General features: G+C 33.0%; 1 long non-coding RNA gene and 1 other non-coding gene across 5 annotated transcripts; both read right to left on the reverse strand.

The window, feature by feature from the left end:
* Positions 1-4,482: 4,482 nt before the first annotated feature.
* Positions 4,483-4,587, reverse strand: LOC129316905 (small nucleolar RNA R71). The gene has a single exon (XR_008594832.1). It is a non-coding gene; the product is annotated as a small nucleolar RNA R71 (small nucleolar RNA).
* Positions 4,588-16,434: 11,847 nt separating this feature from the next.
* LOC129316204 (uncharacterized) lies at positions 16,435-19,464 on the reverse strand. Of its 4 annotated transcripts, XR_008594705.1 has the most exons (7): positions 19,162-19,464; positions 18,800-18,934; positions 17,945-18,020; positions 17,652-17,801; positions 17,362-17,487; positions 17,212-17,268; positions 16,435-16,909 (listed from the first exon to the last, which is right to left on the reverse strand). It is a non-coding gene; the product is annotated as an uncharacterized LOC129316204 (long non-coding RNA). The 4 variants fall into 4 exon arrangements; XR_008594703.1 differs by lacking the exon at positions 17,212-17,268 and having other exon boundaries at positions 19,246-19,464; XR_008594704.1 differs by lacking the exon at positions 17,212-17,268 and having other exon boundaries at positions 17,652-17,791.
* Between the last annotated feature and the right edge of the window lie 873 nt (positions 19,465-20,337).

The following is a 20,337-nucleotide window of genomic DNA, read 5'->3' on the forward strand; positions in this document are numbered from 1 at the left end:
GATAGATATTTTAAATTTTTATACAAAACAAATAAATACATAAATTCCTTTTAAACAAACGAAGAACAATTAAGATTATATATGAATAAATAAATAGGAAAATTATATTTACTTTTATGCTATTGTTTGAATTTCATTTGAATAGCCTCTTAAAAAGGAGCCGTTCGTTGGTTGGTTTAAGGGCTGGGTTAATGGTTTTTTTTTTCTTTTTAAGCTGGGTTAATGGTTTTTTTTTTTAAGGTGGGTCTTGGGGTAGTTTCTGTATGTCTTTGATTTTTTTTATTTAAAAATACCGCATCAAACTTTTAATATCTCATTATTTGCATTTATTATTGGCTTGAAAGGGCACAAATGAAGTCAATATTATAATTCAAGATAATTGGCTAAAATGCATGGAAGTAGATTGGGATGGAGAAGCCTTCAAGAGTATGAAAAATCTCAAAGTTCTGATTTTTAACAATGTGAAATGCTCAAAAAGTCCCAAATATCTTCCTAATAGCTTGAAAGTGCTCAAGTGGCAAGGGTATCCTTCTTCAAGTTTGCCCGCTGATTTTTGTCCAAAAAAGCTTGTTGAATTCAACATTGGGTATAGCCATTTGAGTTCCCTGGAAATAGTCGAGGTAATTAAAATAACCCTATCTTATAAGCATTTCTTGTTAGCTAAATTGTATTTAATAATTTCTCTATTTTTTTAAAGCTTTATGGATGGCTCTGGTTATTGCAGAATTCAGACAATTTGAGTGTTTTGAATCTTCAAGGTTGTCAATACATTACAGTGATACCAGATCTATCCAATCTCAGAAATATGAAGGAATTAATCCTTAAAGATTGCAAGAATTTAGTTGAAATTCATGATTCGATTGGCAATCTAGCAAAACTTAAAATCTTGAATGCATACCAGTGTGTCCGGCTCAAGACGTTTCCACGTTACCTCAAGTTACCCTCTCTTGAAGATATCAATCTTGACTTTTGCTCAAGTCTAAAGTACTTTCCAGAAATACTTGAAGAAATGGAAGTGATGAATGATCTATTTATAGAAGGTACTGGAATAGAAAAATTGCCTTGGTCGATTTGCAAGCTTACTCAGCTTGAACGTTTACATATCGGACAGCATAAGGGAATTGAGCTCCCAGATAGCATTTCTCTAGTCCCGAAACTAGAAGCGTTACATGTTTATGATTGTGAAAATTTGTTGCCATATAATCATGAGGAAGCCCAAGAACAAGAGTTGTGGTCAAAGAAATGTCCAAACATGACCACTTTCAAGTATCGGGGTTCTAATATATCAAATGACGTCCTTAGAATTAGTCTTGCTCGATTTATTAATGTGGAACGGCTAGACTTGAGCGGCAGCAGTTTCACAGTTTTGCCCGCATGTATAAAAGAATGTCATCAGTTAAGGGATCTTTGGTTGGACGAATGCAAGCATTTGAAAGAGGTTGAAGGGATTCCGCCAAACTTAACAGATCTTAGAGCGGCAAATTGCTTTTCGTTGAGTTTAGAATCGAGAAGATTGTTATTGAGTGAGGTCAATATCTCTCTATGATTTTATGATATTCATAGCTCTTCAGTTTGTTGTGCATGTTGCTCAACGTTTGTTTTGATTCACAGGAATTACTTGCGGCTCCACACAAACACTCTTCCTATGTCCATTTTGAAGTGCCAGGGACAAGCATTCCAAAGTGGTTTGATATTCGTAGCAAAGGAGAATCCATTTCTTTTTGGTTTCGTAACTGCTTCCCACGTCTGTACCTTTCTGCTCATCTTCTTAAACCAAATGTTGATACTGCGGCACCGTGCGTTTACATCAATAATGAACTAGTATTTGTGTGTCGCTTGAGGATTTCGAGTCAACGAAGTGATGCTGATCACATAGTTGTGGAGAGTTTCAATATTGAGGATGATCAAAAGAAACAAGCTTTTCGAAAAAATTGCTGGAATCATGTACATATTCCATGTTCATTCAATCTGATCCCAAAGGGAGTAGAAGAGTTCGGAGTCTATTTAATGAAACAACTTTGTGAGACAGAAGATATCAGATTCGCAAATCCATATGAAAGATCGGATTCAACTAGGGGAGACCAAGGTAATAATGCTCTCTTGTCCCTATTCTTGTGAATTTCATGTGACTATGCTTTTTTAATTATTTATATCTCTTTTAATTTTTTTTGTTTTGTTCTTTAATGCAATATATAATATATTGCTTGCCTTACAGGGGCAGATTATTGTTCTTACATATCTTTTAAGGCAAAGTTATGAAGAGAAAACTCATTTTAATTTTCATAAAGAATATTCTTTGAATATTCTGCAGAGTTCTTGAAATACGGGGATGTACAATGTACTTCATGCATATATTTCCATGCTTTCACACCCCGAGTAATTAAAGTGCTCAGTAGGTTATATAGTTCAGTAATGAGTGGATTTAAGCAAATTGACAAAGTGTAGGGAATGGTAAAAAGGATCATTGATAAATGATAATTTTATATATTTTTATTCTTTTAATTTAGACTTTTAATTATTTATTTAAGGCTAATTGAGTTTAATTAGATATTATTTGATTTTATTAGCTAATATTCAGTTTTGGAATTTTAACTAACTAAATCTTTGATTTTAAAATATAAATAATATCTTTAATATTTTTGCACAGGTGCTATTTAATTTTATTTTATTTGTGCAGATTTTCTAGATTCAATTTGAAAGATATTGATGAAGAATATTTTGGATAAGAAGAATATGGGCATGCTTGGAGATCAAATCAAGAATCAAATCTTTAAAATTTTATTTGAATTTATTTTGGATTATTTAGTGTAATTTTTAATTAGGGTCCACTTTTCATATATATATATATATATGAATAGATGGGGGACGGAGAGGAAGCACGATCTGGGAAAAAAAAAAGGAAAGAAGGGAAACAGAGCAGCGATCGCCATTCGTCTTTCCTTCTTCCAATTTCTTGGGTGATGGCTTCTCAATTTTTCATTTCATGTTGTTTGATTTTTAATTCTATGGAGAGCTAATTTTTTTTTGGTGTGATCAATCACAAACCATGATCCTAAATTTTAATCAGAGTCTTTAATATTCAGGAAAGATTTTATTTTAGCTTTATTCCAATTTTCTCTTCTTCTCTCTACCTCTAAATTTTATGCTTTAATTACTATTACTGATTAGAGTAGCTTTATTGCATAATTTTTGAGTTATAAATTTTATCTGAGGTTTTAATTGCTATAATCGATTGATATAGCATTGTAAGAGTAATTTGGCTTGGCTTGGGTGATTATCCATGCTTTGTTTTTGGTGTGGCTATAAAACAATTGTTAGGTTGTGGGTTAAAGGAGATTTCAATTAATCTATAACTTAACTTCTTGTTTAATTCTTGAATGATAATTTGAGAAATATTATAATGAAACCAGAATAATAAAGTTGAATAAAATTAATTTATTTTGTAGACGAGGAAGGTTAAATTTAGGTGATTGGGTTGTGATTGATTGCGCTGCTTGTTGTCGGTAATTTTCTTAATTGAATTTCCTCTATTTATTTATTTATAATTTAGTTTTTAATTTCATCATAAAAAAACCCCCCCATTATTTACCTTTTCATAATCATAATTTAAATAGTTACTCTATTGACTCTTAGGGAGACGACCTAGGTTGCACTTTACTGCAAAATCTAGTTTTTATTAATTTTGGTGCTATTCGACAGTAGTGTCAAAATTTTGGCGCCGTCGCCGGGGAGTCAAAGGTGTTAACTTTTTGAGTTTGGTTATTAGTTTTTTTTTTTCTTTCTCATTATTTTTATTTTTTTTATTTTTTTTTCTCTAGTATTTTTTATTTTTTTCAAGATTTATTATTATTTTTTGTCTTTACTTGTTTTAGGTGTTTTTCATTGTTTTTCCAGTTTATTAGTGCATGACAAGATCTTTACAAGATAAATTAATTGATTTGAACTCTGAGATTGAGAGAACTTGTCGTACTAACCGTAAAAATCAAAAGCACCGTAAAATTAGGGATAGTGTGATCTCTGAAATTTTGTCTGAATTGATTGATAGCATTATTATGATTCTAAATCTGACTTAGACTCTACAGTTAAGTTGGAAAATATGGCTGAAAATAATAATGGTAATAGAACAATTAAAGAATTGGCTGCTCCTAATGCACACTATCAAAATTTATGCATTCAATATCCTAATTTAGATGCAAATGCTAGTTTTGAATTGAAATCTGGTTTAGTACATTTGCTACCTAAATTTCATGGTCTTACAGGAGAGGACCCGAATAGGCACTTGAAGGAATTTCATATTGTGTGCTCCACCATGAAGCCTCAAGGAGTTTCAGAAGAGCAAATCAAATTGAGGGCTTTTCCTTTTTCATTGGATGGAGTGGCAAAAGATTGGTTGTATTACTTGCAACCAGGTGCCATTACATCTTGGGATCAAATGACACAGTTATTCTTAGAAAAATTCTTCCCTGCCTCTCGCACAGCTGCAATTAAAAAGGATATTTGTGGGATTCGTCAGATGACTGGGGAGACATTTCATGAATATTGGGAGAGATTTAAGAAATTATGTGCCAGCTGCCCTCACCATCAAATACCTGATCAGCAGCTGGTTCAACATTTTTATGAAGGTCTCTTACCAACAGATAGGTGGTTTGTTGATGCCGCAGCTGGTGGTGCTTTGGTAGAACTTACTCCAACTGATGCCATGAATCTCATTTCTAAGATGGCACAAAATTCTCAACAATTTGGGACACGAGCTAACCAAGCAGTTAAGGGGGTGAATGAGATTCCAACACCACAATATGATCCTAAATTTGAGAACAAGATGGAGGAGCTCTCTAGCATGGTTCGGCACATTGCCTTAACACAACAAAAATTAATGAATTCACCAGCAGTGCCAACTTTTCCACAGGCGTATCCCTCACAGACGTGTGCACAACCTCAATTTTATAATCCTCAGCAAGCTACCACATCTTCTGCCTTAGTTGGGCCTCTATGTGGCATCTGTTTTTTAGCCACACACACTACTGATCAATGCCCACAGTTGGATGATAGAGTTGAGAATTGTGCTGGGATTTTTCCAACTAGATCTATGCAACAGGGCCAAAAATATGATCCTTTCTCTAACACTTATAATCCAGGGTGGAGAGATCACCCTAATTTCAGATATGGAGGAAGCCAACAACAACAATATAATGCTACAGGTCAAAATTCACAGCCTATGCAACCAATGAGGCAATCTACTCCTATTTCAGGGTCTAAAAATGATGGACCAAGTCTAGAAGAGTTAATGAAGCAAATGGCAACTAATAACATTCAATTTCAACAACGCACTGAGACAGTAATCCAAAAATTGGAGAATCAAATTGGGCAGTTGTCCACCTCCGTTAATGAATTGAAGAGTCAAGGTTCTGGAAAGTTGCCTTCTCAAACAGTTGTAAATCCTAATTGTAGTAATGTTAGTGCTATCACTCTTAGAAGTGGAAAGGAGCTTCCAGAGCCCTCCACAACATCTATCAAGAATAAGTCGGCTGCAGCAACACAAGTCACACTTGAGGAGGCTAATGAAGAAAAGGAACCAAGGAAGATCCTTCCATTTCCAAATAGGGAGACTCAAAGCAAGAAGTTAAAGGAAGCTGAATTGGAGAAAGAAGTGCTTGATGTTTTCAAGAAGGTTGAAGTCAATATTCCCCTTTTGGAGGCAGTAAAGCAAATTCCTAAATATGCAAAGTTCTTGAAAGACCTATGCACGAACAAGAGAAGATTCAAAGCTAACGAGAAGGTCAATCTAGGAAGAAGTGTATCAGCTTTATTTCATGAAGGAATGCAGTGCCAACCCCCTATGCCCTTAAAATGCAAAGATCCAGGGAGTTTCACTATACCCTGTACTATAGGAAATTTAGAATTTTCTAACGCTTTGATTGATCTTGGTGCAGCGATAAATGTTATGCCCAAGTCTCTATTTTCTTCTTTGCAGGGTTGTGAGATGAAGCCAGCCGGGATTATTGTCCAATTAGCAGACAGGAGACTTGCCTATCCTAGTGGTATGCTTGAAGACATTCTAGTTAAGGTAAAAGATTTAGTCTTTCCTGCTGATTTTTATATTTTGGATATGGGTAAAAATGATAGTCATGGGCCACCACCACTGATTTTGGGTAGGCCATTTCTTAAGACAGCTAATACTATCATTAATGTTAAAGATAGTACTCTTTCCATGGAATTTGCAGGACGTGTTGTTCAATTTAATCTTTTAGAGGCTATGAAACATCCTATAGAGGATCATTCTGTTATTAATGTGAGCATGCTTGATATGTTAATTGATGATACATATGATGAGCTTTACAATGAGATGGTTTCTAGTTCTCTTGAGATTGTTGATTTAGATAGCAATACACATTGTTCTGACTCTATTATTTATGAAGATTCTTCTGACTGTTCTGGTTCTGATGATATTGTTGAGTTATTCAAATCCATGCATGATATTGGCATTGAAACTTCTAGTGACTCTGATATGATTGCTTCTGACTCTGAAAGAACTATAGACTTTGCTATCAACTCTATGTCATGTAATTCTATTAATAATGATAATTCTAGTATTCTAGAACAAGATACTGCTGCTTCTTTTGATGGAATGCAGGTTTGTGGAGTTGATGAGCTAACTATCGATAAGCTAGTTCCCTCTATTCAGCAGCCACCTATACTTGAATTGAAAGATCTACCAGAACATTTGAAATATGCATTCTTAGATGAAGGTAAGAAATTACCGATTATTATAGCAAAGGATTCTGATCCTTGCCAAGAGGTAAAATTGTTAGAGGTACTGAGAAAGCACAAGAAAGCTATAGGATGGACACTAGCTGACATTCCAGGCATCAGTCCAGATATATGCATGCATAGGATCTTAATGGAAGACGGTGCAAAGCCATGTAGGCAACCTCAAAGGAGGCTTAACCCACTTATCATTGATGTGGTCAAAAAGGAGGTAACAAAACTTCTTTCTGCAGGTATCATTTACCCTATTTCTGATAGCCAGTGGGTGAGTCCAGTACAGGTAGTGCCAAAGAAGAGCGGGATCACAGTTGTAAAGAATGAAAAGAACGAGTTGATTCCTATGAGAGTGCAAAATAGCTGGAGGATGTGCATCGACTACAGGAAGCTAAATAATGCAACCAGGAAGGATCACTTCCCTTTACCTTTTATTGATCAAATGCTAGAGAAATTAGCAGGCAAATCTCACTACTGTTTTCTAGATGGTTTTTCAGGTTATTTTCAGATTTGCATAGCTCCAGAGGACCAAGAGAAGACAACATTCACATGTCCATTTGGCACATTTGCTTATAGGAGGATGCCATTTGGATTATGCAATGCCCCAGCCACATTCCAGAGATGCATGATGAGTATTTTTGCAGATTTGCTAGACTATTGCATAGAGGTTTTTATGGATGATTTTACTGTATATGGAGATTCATTTGATGAGTGTCTAGTAAATTTAGATAAAGTACTTGAGCGATGTATTGAGAAAAATCTTGTATTAAACTTTGAAAAGTGTCATTTCATGGTTAGACAAGGTATTGTATTGGGTCATGTTGTTTCTGAGAGGGGGATAGAAGTTGATAAGGCTAAGGTAGATGTGATTACTTCTTTACCTTATCCTACTAGTGTTAGAGAGGTCCGTTCTTTCCTTGGACATGCAGGATTTTACAGGAGGTTTATACAGGATTTTAGCAAGATAGCCTTACCACTCTCAAGATTGCTGCAGAAAGATGTGGATTTCAAATTTGATAAAGCTTGTGAGCAAGCATTTGATGAGTTAAAGAAGAGATTGACCACTCCACCAATCATTCAACCGCCAAATTGGGATTTACCTTTTGAATTATTATGTGATGCTTCTAATTATGCTCTTGGCGCAGTACTTTCACAAAAAGTTGATAAGAAATCACATGTCATAGCTTATGCTTCCAGAACTTTAGATGCAGCCCAAGCCAATTATACTACCACTGAAAAGGAGCTTTTAGCTATTGTTTTTGCATTAGATAAGTTTAGATCATATCTTTTGAATGCAAAAGTTGTTGTGTTTTCTGATCATGCAGCATTAAAGTATCTCTTAAGGAAGCCAAATGCAAAGCCACGATTAGTCAGATGGATGCTCTTGCTACAGGAGTTTAACTTAGAGATAAAGGATAAGAGTGGAGCTGAGAATTTTGTCGCAGACCATTTGAGTCGCATTGAATCTCCTATGGTTCCTTCTATTCCTATTGATGATAATTTTCCTGATGAATGCTTATATGCTATGCATGATGTTACTCCTTGGTATGCTGACTTAGTTAATTACTTAGCTGCCTCTGCATTGCCTGTGCATTTAAAGAAACATCAATTAGATAAGTTCAAGAGGGAAGCTAGATATTACATATGGGATGATCCATACCTTTGGCGCATATGTAGTGACCAGATTATTAGGAGATGTATTCCTGACATTGAGTTTGAATCCATATTGCATTTTTGTCACACACTTGCTTGTGGAGGACACTTTGGTCCACAACGCACTGCTAGAAAGGTTCTTGATTCTGGATTGTACTGGCCTACTCTATTTCGTGATGCATATACATTTTGTAAACATTGTGCTAGATGTCAGCATACAGGAAATATCTCCCGTAGAAATGAGATGCCTCAACAACCTTTACTTTTCTGTGAAATATTTGATGTATGGGGTATTGATTTCATGGGACCTTTTCCTGTTTCATTTGGATTTGCTTACATTTTACTAGCTGTGGATTATGTTTCTAAGTGGGTGGAAGCTAAAGCCACCAGAACTGATGACTCTATTGCTGTTGTAGATTTTGTTAGATCACATATCTTTTGCAGGTTTGGTATTCCAAAGGCCATTATCAGTGACCAAGGCACCCATTTTCGTAATCGGAGCATGCAGAGTTTATTGGGTAAGTATGGGGTCGTGCATAAGATGGCTACCCCTTATCACCCCCAAACTAATGGGCAAGCTGAAGTCTCGAATCGAGAGATAAAGCAGATTCTTGAAAAAACAGTGCAACCTAATAGGAAAGACTGGAGTAAGAGACTTGATGATGCATTGTGGGCATACAGAACTGCCTACAAGACTCCAATCGGAATGTCTCCTTATCGGCTTGTTTTTGGGAAAGCTTGTCACTTACCTGTGGAGATTGAGCATAAAGCTTATTGGGCAGTAAAGCAGTGCAATATGGATTTAACTAAAGCAGGAGCCCAAAGAAAATATCAATTGCAAGAGCTTGAAGAATTTCGCTTGGAAGCATATGAAAATTCAAGAATCTACAAGGAAAAGACCAAGTTAATACATGATAAGCTGATAGTTAGAAAAGAGTTCAAGGTGGGACAAAAAGTGTTACTCTATAATGCCAGATTGAAACTTATGCCAGGAAAACTTCGTTCTAGATGGGAAGGTCCTTTTATAGTTACTAAAGTGTTTTCTTATGGTGGAGTAGAGATTATGGCAGAATCTACTGGAGCAAAGTTTAAAGTTAACGGGCATCGGTTAAAGCATTTTTATGATGGATTTGAGACACACATTGTGGAGGAGTCTTCCCTCCAAGATAATACTTAATCGATCAGGTTGTATCATTTCTCTTCACTTTTAATTTACATTTTCCTATACATCTTTCGAACTATGTTCTACATTGAGGACATTGTAGATTTTAAGTGTGGGGGGAGGTTTTTTGCTGTTTCTAATTTTTTTTCTTGTTTTCATTTTTTTTATTTTTGTGTTCTTGTTTTCAAAATAAAAAAATAAAAAAAAATAATTTGTGCGAAGTTGCAAATTTAAGACAATTTTAGTTTGAATGCATTTGAGCATGATAAGTAATTGATCTTATGTTTAGAATTTAAGTTAAGTGGCATGAGTTTGGTTTCAATGAATTAATGTGATAGCCTTTAGCTTGTAAAGATTTGAGCCTAATATTATTCTCTTTTTGTGTGTATTCTGCTATCACTACTCCCACTCTAGAACTTGTCTTGATTCTTAGTTGAGACTATAATTGCATATGCTTTGCATGAAGATGATTTAGGCATTCTTTTAGCCTACTTAGCCAAATAGCCATCCCATGTAATTTATCCCTTGTTAGCCCCTTTGAGCCTAAACCTTTTCTTTAAAATTTTAGCCAATTGAAAACATAACCTATAAAAATATTTTCCTTTCATTCTTCTCACCCCACTTTAGGTGATGAAAAGTGTATTATAATATTTGTTGGAATGAAAGAATATGCTTGAAGAGAGATTTGGGTTATTTTGAAAAAAAAACGAGAGAAAAAAAAAAGCAAAGAAAGAAAGGAAGAAAAGAAAAGAAAAGAAAAGAAAGAGCATAAAAGTCATAACACAACAAAAAAAAAAAAAGGTGCATGAAGCAAAGGAAAGGAAAACAAAATAAAGAGAGAAAAATAAACCCAAATCAATTTATTTTGTTTCTTTCATTCTATATATTTCGTTTCAAATATACTTTTCATTATCCTAAAGTTTATTAACCTTCATTTTCCTATATCATACCTTTACCTAAGCCCCATTACAACCTAAACTAAAGTCCTATTGATTCTTACATTGCATATGACATAAATAGTGGAGACCTAGATGATAAACAAGCCTATGGTAGTGAGGTTTTAATAGGGGAACTTGAGTGAAACACTTACCTATATACATTTGAGAGTTGAGAGTTAAACACTTGACCTTTGTGAGGGGCTATTGCTTAATTTATTCTTACCAAATGAAATTGCCATGATACTTGTTATTCTCAATATAAGAGATATTGATTAAAGTGTTAAAATGTTGAAGAGCTATAATTATTTCTTATTCTTTGTTGCTTCCACAGTTCTTTTCTTGAAATTTGAGATTTAAGTTTTGCCCAGGAGTGCAAAAGTCTAAGTGTGGGGGAATTGATAAATGATAATTTTATATATTTTTATTCTTTTAATTTAGACTTTTAATTATTTATTTAAGGCTAATTGAGTTTAATTAGATATTATTTGATTTTATTAGCTAATATTCAGTTTTGGAATTTTAACTAACTAAATCTTTGATTTTAAAATATAAATAATATCTTTAATATTTTTGCACAGGTGCTATTTAATTTTATTTTATTTGTGCAGATTTTCTAGATTCAATTTGAAAGATATTGATGAAGAATATTTTGGATAAGAAGAATATGGGCATGCTTGGAGATCAAATCAAGAATCAAATCTTTAAAATTTTATTTGAATTTATTTTGGATTATTTAGTGTAATTTTTAATTAGGGTCCACTTTTCATATATATATATATATATGAATAGATGGGGGACGGAGAGGAAGCACGATCTGGGAAAAAAAAAGGAAAGAAGGGAAACAGAGCAGCGATCGCCATTCGTCTTTCCTTCTTCCAATTTCTTGGGTGATGGCTTCTCAATTTTTCATTTCATGTTGTTTGATTTTTAATTCTATGGAGAGCTAATTTTTTTTTGGTGTGATCAATCACAAACCATGATCCTAAATTTTAATCAGAGTCTTTAATATTCAGGAAAGATTTTATTTTAGCTTTATTCCAATTTTCTCTTCTTCTCTCTACCTCTAAATTTTATGCTTTAATTACTATTACTGATTAGAGTAGCTTTATTGCATAATTTTTGAGTTATAAATTTTATCTGAGGTTTTAATTGCTATAATCGATTGATATAGCATTGTAAGAGTAATTTGGCTTGGCTTGGGTGATTATCCATGCTTTGTTTTTGGTGTGGCTATAAAACAATTGTTAGGTTGTGGGTTAAAGGAGATTTCAATTAATCTATAACTTAACTTCTTGTTTAATTCTTGAATGATAATTTGAGAAATATTATAATGAAACCAAAATAATAAAGTTGAATAAAATTAATTTATTTTGTAGACGAGGAAGGTTAAATTTAGGTGATTGGGTTGTGATTGATTGCGCTGCTTGTTGTCGGTAATTTTCTTAATTGAATTTCCTCTATTTATTTATTTATAATTTAGTTTTTAATTTCATCATAAAAAAACCCCCCCATTATTTACCTTTTCATAATCATAATTTAAATAGTTACTCTATTGACTCTTAGGGAGACGACCTAGGTTGCACTTTACTGCAAAATCTAGTTTTTATTAATTTTGGTGCTATTCGACAGTAGTGTCAATCATATAACATAAAAGCAATTAATACCAATTCAAAGGTCATGGATTTAATAATTTAAATCACCATGCGCGCACATATGCATTCATTTGTATGATACTTGAGAGATTTTTTTGGAGCAAAGGTTAGTCTAGAACATGATAACTATCAAATAAATAGGGGGAATGATGTTCAAGCCCTCTCAAGGGATATTATCTTGTGAAAACATCAATTATTATTATTAAAAGCTGAACCTTAACTTATATCTTTTGTTAGGGCTTTCTTAGATGGTGGCTTATGATAATTATTGGTCATGATAATTGTAATTTTCATTAATAAAATGTAATGTATTTTGAAAATGAGAAAAATAAAATGAAAATAGTTTTAAAATGTTTCTATTTTTTATTTTCATGAGAACATTTTTGGAAACAATTAAATTCAAAATGCTTATCTAAACAAGTTTTTGTTTTTTAAAAATAGAAGCCAGACAATTACTTAACGTCTCCATGTTTATTATTTTCCTCTTTATTTTGTTATCTGACCATTTAAACTTATAAAGATCCATTTTTGCCCAAGAAACAGGTTGTTTTTGACATTGAATATATAGAAAAGTATGAGCAATAATTGCTAGAAATAACTATATATACCTCATTCATTTATTTATTCACCAGAAAAAAATGTCTCGTAATAGAGACATTGGGCCCGTTTGGTTTCTGTTTCTATTTTTTGTTTTAAAAAACTCTTTTGTAATATAATTTTTAAATGTTTTTGAAAACAAAATAAAATATTTAGTTATGTTATTTAAAAAGCAGTTTTACAATTAAAAAATAGGTTGATAGTAATTGTTATAAGTTGTTAATGATAGTAATTTATTATAGAAATTGGTCAAGGTAACTATAATTTTTAATAATCAAATAGAATGAGCTTTGAAAATAAGAAAAATAAAATAAAAACAACTTGACGGTATTTCTATTTTAAAAAAATAAAAAACAAAAAAAATTAGTTTTCAAAACAATTAGATTGATAATACTTATTCAAACAGGTTTTTTAAAATTTTTATTTTTAAAAATAAAAAAACAGTTTTTAAAATCTGAAAACAAACAAGCCCATTGTTGCTGAATTTTGTATGTTCACACATAATTTTGATATATGCATGATTTTATTTATTTAAAGTTCTCTTGATCATAATTCATAATGTCCAATTAGCAATGTCAAGACAAAATCATGTGTGTGACTTAGGCAGATAATTATAGTTTGAAATATATCAAGAAATATTTCAGTTAAAACTAAATATGTATGTCATAACAGTTAAAGGAACGTAGGCAAATTAACTGCTAAGAAAATTTTATTCTCAGTCTCTATTGTAAAGCACTAATCGATGTAATTTGAACAAAATAATTGTCTTTCAATAGAACAATTCGGTACAAGGATGAATGAGGAAGAACTAGCACTTGGCAAGAAACGGATGTTGATGGGGGATGACAATATTGCCTCAGTAAGCTCATATATTTTTTGTGTTATGTTAACACTTCATATAACTTTGGACTTTCTTGTTAATTGAGTTTCAATTTATGACATTTTACTTGCAGAGTTCAGGTACCCGTGGATGCACAAAGAGAGGAAGAAATTGCTCAATCAATCATAATGAGATTGACAAAATCACACCTGAAATCCAATTTGCCGATGCTGCTAGTGAAATAATTAATAATCAAGGTACAAATTCAAGCCAATGGCTTCAATATTAAACTACATTTTTAACAATTTCTATATGAATACAACTTTTTATATATTACATATTTCCTTATGTTATAATTTTATCCTTTCTATTTACCATTTCATGCATTTCAAGTTCCACTGGCATCTTATGTAAAAGACTATAAAGGAGAATATAATAGCAGTAAAAACCTAATTTACTTGTCCTAATCCTTCATGACTTTTAGGTATATGCTAATGCCATAGCCAACCAAGATAGGTTACATGTACTATTATAATTGGCCTACATAGTTGTATTCATTATTCAACTTAATAACTCAAAGGTGCTTCAAAACTCTATCTAAGCACAACAAATATACTGTTGTGTGACAGAAAATGATATAAACAATGGATATAAGTGGCTCTCCTTAAATTTTTCTATTGAAGCAATGTTTGACAATCTGAATGCAAATGATACTTCATTACCAGTGTTACCATTTACAAAGCATGGTGGTGATGACACCAAGGTACATGCATATATGATATGGTAATATCAACAAGTATACTCAATAGTATATATGCAGATTTCTTAAAAAGAATAATGTAACTATAAGAGGTCACACTTTTGAAGAAAACAAGTAGCTCTCATTGCGTTCTTGCTGGGAGACACCATTGCCCAAGGGTCCAACTAGTCAACAAGGTAATGTTGGAACAAAATTAATATATGAGGCCACACATGTAAAAATAAAAAATGTACTGTGTGGCCATTATTATAATTTAGCCTAAATAAAGTGGTCTACTTGAAAAAGTTTTAAGGCTTAAGGAGGTGTAATTATTATGGAATTAATGTATAGAGACCAAAGTGATATTTATAATTTGTTGAAGGCCAAACCATAGATAACACAAACTTAAGTCTATAAATAGAGGTTGTGATCCTCAGATTGAGCATGAGAAGAAACTAATTCTTTGACTTCTTCCAGAGAACCATAAGGAAGTTTGCAATGTTTATAATTTGGAAGATCACAGTACGCCAATCCATCAACACGTGGAATCTTGTGACTATGGATTTATCTGTTCAGGTATGCTTTCACATTCTATTCTATTCCTCTGAATTGATATGAAATTACATTCAAGTTTATAATTGGTTGCAATTGATTCTGCGGTTTGAATATGAACTCGATTGATCTGGAACAAGCAATTCCAACAAGTAATAGACCTATAGATTTCATGGAACTATAAATATTTCACTATATTAATGTAAGTTGAACAAATGAAAGTTAAGACAAATTCATCTTAATTTGCGTTCGGATGTCAGAATGCCAACAACAACAAAATATGAATCTCATCAATGGGGACGAAATCTCAGGAGGTTCAGAAGATGATAGAAAAGCTAAAGGAAAGGAGATTGTAGTCTACAATGATAGCATAAATGAGAAATGACATCGTCAATTTATCACAGGTATTTTTTATTATTAGAAAAAAATATAATAATGAAGCATTTCCCTTAATGGATATGTGCAATTTTTAACTAACATAATTATTTTTGCAAATCTTGGATACAAGAACCAAACTCTGCACCAATTGAACTTTTCCTGATGATTCATTTAGATAAATTATTAAATGTTGTGGGTGTGTGAAAGATAATTTAAATAAGTTCAATTTTAGGGTCATACTAGGGTCAAATAATATGTAAGAAACGTGTGTGTGTGTGTGTGTGTGATATTACTCTATTGATGCATATTCACTAATATAATCTCCTTGACTCACCCCTTCATTTTCATTTCTAATATGCAGCTAGCTATGAGATATTCACTCTACATCTAGACTCTGCCTTCATGTCAGTGAGGTAAGCAATTTTGAAGAATCATGTTGATAATAGATGGACAAGTTTGTAATCGTTGGGGAAAAAACTGTTTGCATTTAATTTTAAATACTTTTTTATGTTTGAAGTAGCTAACCTAGCTGGAATAGTTTCTTGATGGAGAACTATATTAATATTGCTATGATTGTTATATGGTTCGAATAAATTTGAAACTGTGGGAAATTATCCATTTCTTAGGAGGACTATCAAACTCTATGGTCAATGATTGTAACTACTATTTTTAAAATCATTAAAAAAAAATTGAATGCCTTCAAGCCCATTCTAATCCTTCAACTTATACAATTGCAACACCCTTCGAAGGTTTCCAATAGGTTGAACCACTACAACAAAAAAAGCTTCTTGGAGTGTTTCTTTTTATACTATCGGAGCATCTTGGAAACGCTCCGAAAACAGGAGCTCTTGTATATACAAGGGCATTTTTCAAACGTTTCTGTAGGGAAAACCTGTGGGAGCGTTCCAAGTAGGAAAATCTCCTGTGGAAGCTCCCACAGGTATCCCACGGGAGCTTTTCCATTTTATAAACGCTCACGTAGGTTGACCATATGAGAGCTTTTATGCCCATAAATGCTCTCATATAGATCCCTATTGGAGCTTTTCTTCTAGGAAATGCTCCCATAGGTTTATTTTTCTAAAAAAATATTGAACTCATCTTTTATTCTCTTCATGCATTGTACATCATGACTAATATAAAAAAAATTATTTATAAAATTAATATAAATATACAAGCAATTTCATTATATACAAAAGTTCAACTAACTAATTTCCAATACTATAATATACACAATATTATAATGTAGATTACAACCTATGAAATTAAAAACATTTGCAATACTCTCATGCTTACATGGTACAAATAAATACATCTAACACTATTCTTACTTAATTGCAAAGTACTCGTTCACATTCTATCTGCAAAATATAAAGAAAAATAAATTAGTTAAACCATAAATATCATATTAATTATGAATAAAACACATCATTCAAAGTCCATACCTCTCTGTTCATGTCCCATTGAGATAAATTTTTTCAAAAAAAATGTATAACATTAGGCATATTACTTTGAGCCTGTATTTTTTTCTCAAAGATGCAAAAAACATCCTTTTTGTGAAGGCTAGGACTAAATTCAGATTCACTTATCTCATCCAACAAGCTGGAGCATAACATCAGCTTTTTCACATCTCCATCTTTAGATTGCTAGCTTCAATTACGCCTGCACGTATATACCATGACAAGACATTCAGAAACAAGTCTATGTTAAGCAAGTCAAAGATCAATTTTCTATTCCAGATGCTTAATCCTAACCCCATGATTATGATGTATTGAAAAATTATTAATTAATGTGATATTCATATGCTAAGTATATCTTTTGTCATGCTATGCAAAAACACCAAGAAGCATTAAATACTGCGTGCATTGGGTCAAAAAGTCTACACCACCTTTACTTGCTATTTCTATGAGAGAAAGAAGTGGGAAAGGGAAAGAAGAGTCAGAAAGATTAAAAAAAGGTCTCACAATTCATATGCACTCATCAATATCAGTGGAGGGCTCTCCGCTCTTAGTCTCATGTCTCTGTCACAACATTAAAAAATCCTTCCTACTTTATATTTACTTTCAAGTTCTAAGATATCAGGTTATAGAGGGAAAAAAGTGATTTGACAGTACATGAATTTTGTAGCTACTTGTTAATGGTTGAGAAGGAAAGGACGTCAGGGTTGTTCTGGCTTGATCAAAAGCCACATTGTACAGGTTCAGCAAATCAGCTTTACATAATGAAAATGGAAGAATTTGCTGCAATCCATACAAATTCAATGAGAATGGGTTGAAAATGTATAAGCTTTTCTTGAATAAAGCAATCTTCATTATTCAAAAGCCTACGCAACAAATTCAATGTCAAGATCAGAGGAGTCAAGGCAAGGGGACGTCGTCATCATTTCATCTTCTTAAAAATATACCTATTTTTGGAGCAGTGGACCTTGAGGTCATTAGCTTCTCGACCATTAGAAACATCTCTAGACATTCTCAACTGTTCAGGAACAATGAGAGTTCCACTCTTATCATGGTAAGATTCATAGATAAAGTCTACAATAGTGTCCTGCAATAAGCTATTCAATACAAGATTATGAACCAGTTTTGTAAATCTCTGAGATAAATAAGATGAAAGATTTTATCATGATAGTTTATTGTTTGTCCCGCAACTATAAGAGAAAAAGCAAAATGGCAATAAACTAAAATTAAATGAATATACCAGTGGTTTAGAAGCATTAAGCTAGTGGTATATATGTTCATTTTGAAACCATGTCAATTGTCTTTTGGTGAAATTCCTGCATGAAAGTATACCCAATAAATTTAATTGAAATGAGCACCTCATGAATAGCCAACAACGCTAAAGGGGAAGAGGTGGTCACTTGAATATAGCAATGCAAGAGTAACTACAAACAAGGGCATTTTTCACAAACAAAATGCGAAAACAAAAGCTTTCTGGCGACTACACCTAAGTAGGAAAACTCAACTATAGAAGCAACATGATCCAACAACATTTGTTCAAAAAGTTCAATGTTTCATCATTTCCTGCCATTACAGAAAAGGGCATATTTTAAGCAGAAAATCACTCTTACATCTACATGGTCTTAACCCTCTCTATTCATAGAAATTAAAATGAAGAACATCGTCCACCTTTAATCAGATGAAGCCACCAAGTTTTGATAAAGCAATGTTCCATATAAAATCCCATGTCAAAATCTATTTACTATCAATTGAGAAGTCGGTATCTATCAATGAGCATGAAAGGCATATCTCATGATCAACAGGTCCTTTCTCACAAAAAAAAAAAAAAAACGGCTCATTTACAAAAGTAACACAGCATGCACACATTTTTAAGCTTGGAAGCAAACAAGAAAATAAATTGTCTAACGAAATTTCATGGGAAACTAGCCAATGAATGTTCTAGGAAGTCAGTCAATAAAAAAAGAATGTTCTAGGAAATAAAGTTAAAAAATGAAACGAGATCCAGAATAATGAGTCACATGCCCTTTGGATCTGTGTAGTGTCTTTGCTTGTAGCTTCAACCTAACGGAAAATGATGAAGTGGGTAATGTCTAACCTCTACTTGTCATTGAAGAGATTGAACATAATTGATGATTTCATTGAGCATGCCTGCTTTTCCTGTGATTTTGTTACAATCTGGTACTAAACCTTGCAAGTATTTCATTCTCTCTCTAATCTTTTCCCTTCTAACCTGCAAGACGAAACAGAGCTTGCATTGTTTAATTACCGGAAGAAAAGCCCACAAAGAAAAGGATCGGTCATTTTCGGGTTCTTACTCTTTCTGCTAAGCTATGGCTATAATTTTTTTTCTTACGTTTTTCTTTTGCTCTTTCAACCAATCCTTAGGTCCTTACAAATTCTGAGGGCCAAGGCAAGTAGAAGAGAAGACAAAAAAGAGCACGGTGACTAAATCTGAACCTGAAGAAATGGTGAATAGATGACCGAATTTGGAAGAAGAGCTACATGACAGGTGTTCTACGAGCTAGGGAAGAAGAGCTTCACCAGAAATGGCATCAGAGACAAGCTTCAGCAGAACACGGTAGCGACACGATGGCAAGTCTTCGACGAGCAGCAGCAACATCGAGCTAAAGGAAGACGACCGATGGCGAGCTTAGTGCAGTAGATCTGGTTTGGGTCGCAGATCTAGTTTGGGGGAAGGCATCGAGCTTGAGCAGCAAAGGACGAGAAGAATAGCGAGGAAATTACTGAAGTGAAGTTGAATAAGGGTTTCGAATAGAGCGGGCACTGGGGTAAAAACTGAAGCATCAAAATGTTAAAAAAATCTGAAATTAAAAAACATATTGGGCTTATGGGAGCGTTTAAACTAAAAAAACGCTCCCATAAGCTTTGATCTACAAGGGCATTTTTTATCCAAAAAGCTCTTATAAGCTTGTCCAAAAAAAAAATTTAAAAACACCTACAAGTGCTTTTCAACCCGTAAATGCTCTCGAAGACAATAGTCTGTTAGAGCTTTTTTATTTAGAAATACTCTGGTATGTTCCGCCTCATGTTTTAAGAACGTTTTATCTTTAAAATGTTCTTGTATGGGCACTCTCATAACCTATTTTTTTAGTAGTAAACACATTGACATTTCTTTTTAGAGATTGTTTTTTGCTCTTCTTTTTTAATAGAATTCATTGAAACATATTTTCCTGCTTGCTTGATAAGTGATGAATTTTGGATTGCTTTATATCATTATCATGTTTAATGGTACATTTATATTGAGCAAAATATAATTAGGTGAAGTTTATTTTCAAATTAATTTACACTAGAAAATAAAGAAAACAGAATGATTCACAAATTTTAAGAATAAATTGGGACATAAGATTATTTATCTCGCTTACATTTCATTACTCCAAAATTACCTCCTCTCATAAATGTTTTAAATGAAAATAAATGCTAACCTAGGATTCTAAAAACACTCGAACAAGCTCTCTCAAGTCATGAACAAGTATTTAGTTAAATTAATTGCTCGATCTCTTGTTGCAATCAAGAAAACCCAATTTTAAACACCAACCCTAACACGGCTATGCAATATTAGCAAATATATCTCTATCTTACTAGCAAAACTATCCATTTAACATGCCAATATTA

Source organism: Prosopis cineraria, unplaced genomic scaffold (genome assembly GCF_029017545.1).
Source record: "Prosopis cineraria cultivar Desert tree isolate PC_DT_omini unplaced genomic scaffold, ASM2901754v1 PC7, whole genome shotgun sequence".
Classification (NCBI taxonomy): Eukaryota; Viridiplantae; Streptophyta; class Magnoliopsida; order Fabales; family Fabaceae; genus Prosopis; species Prosopis cineraria.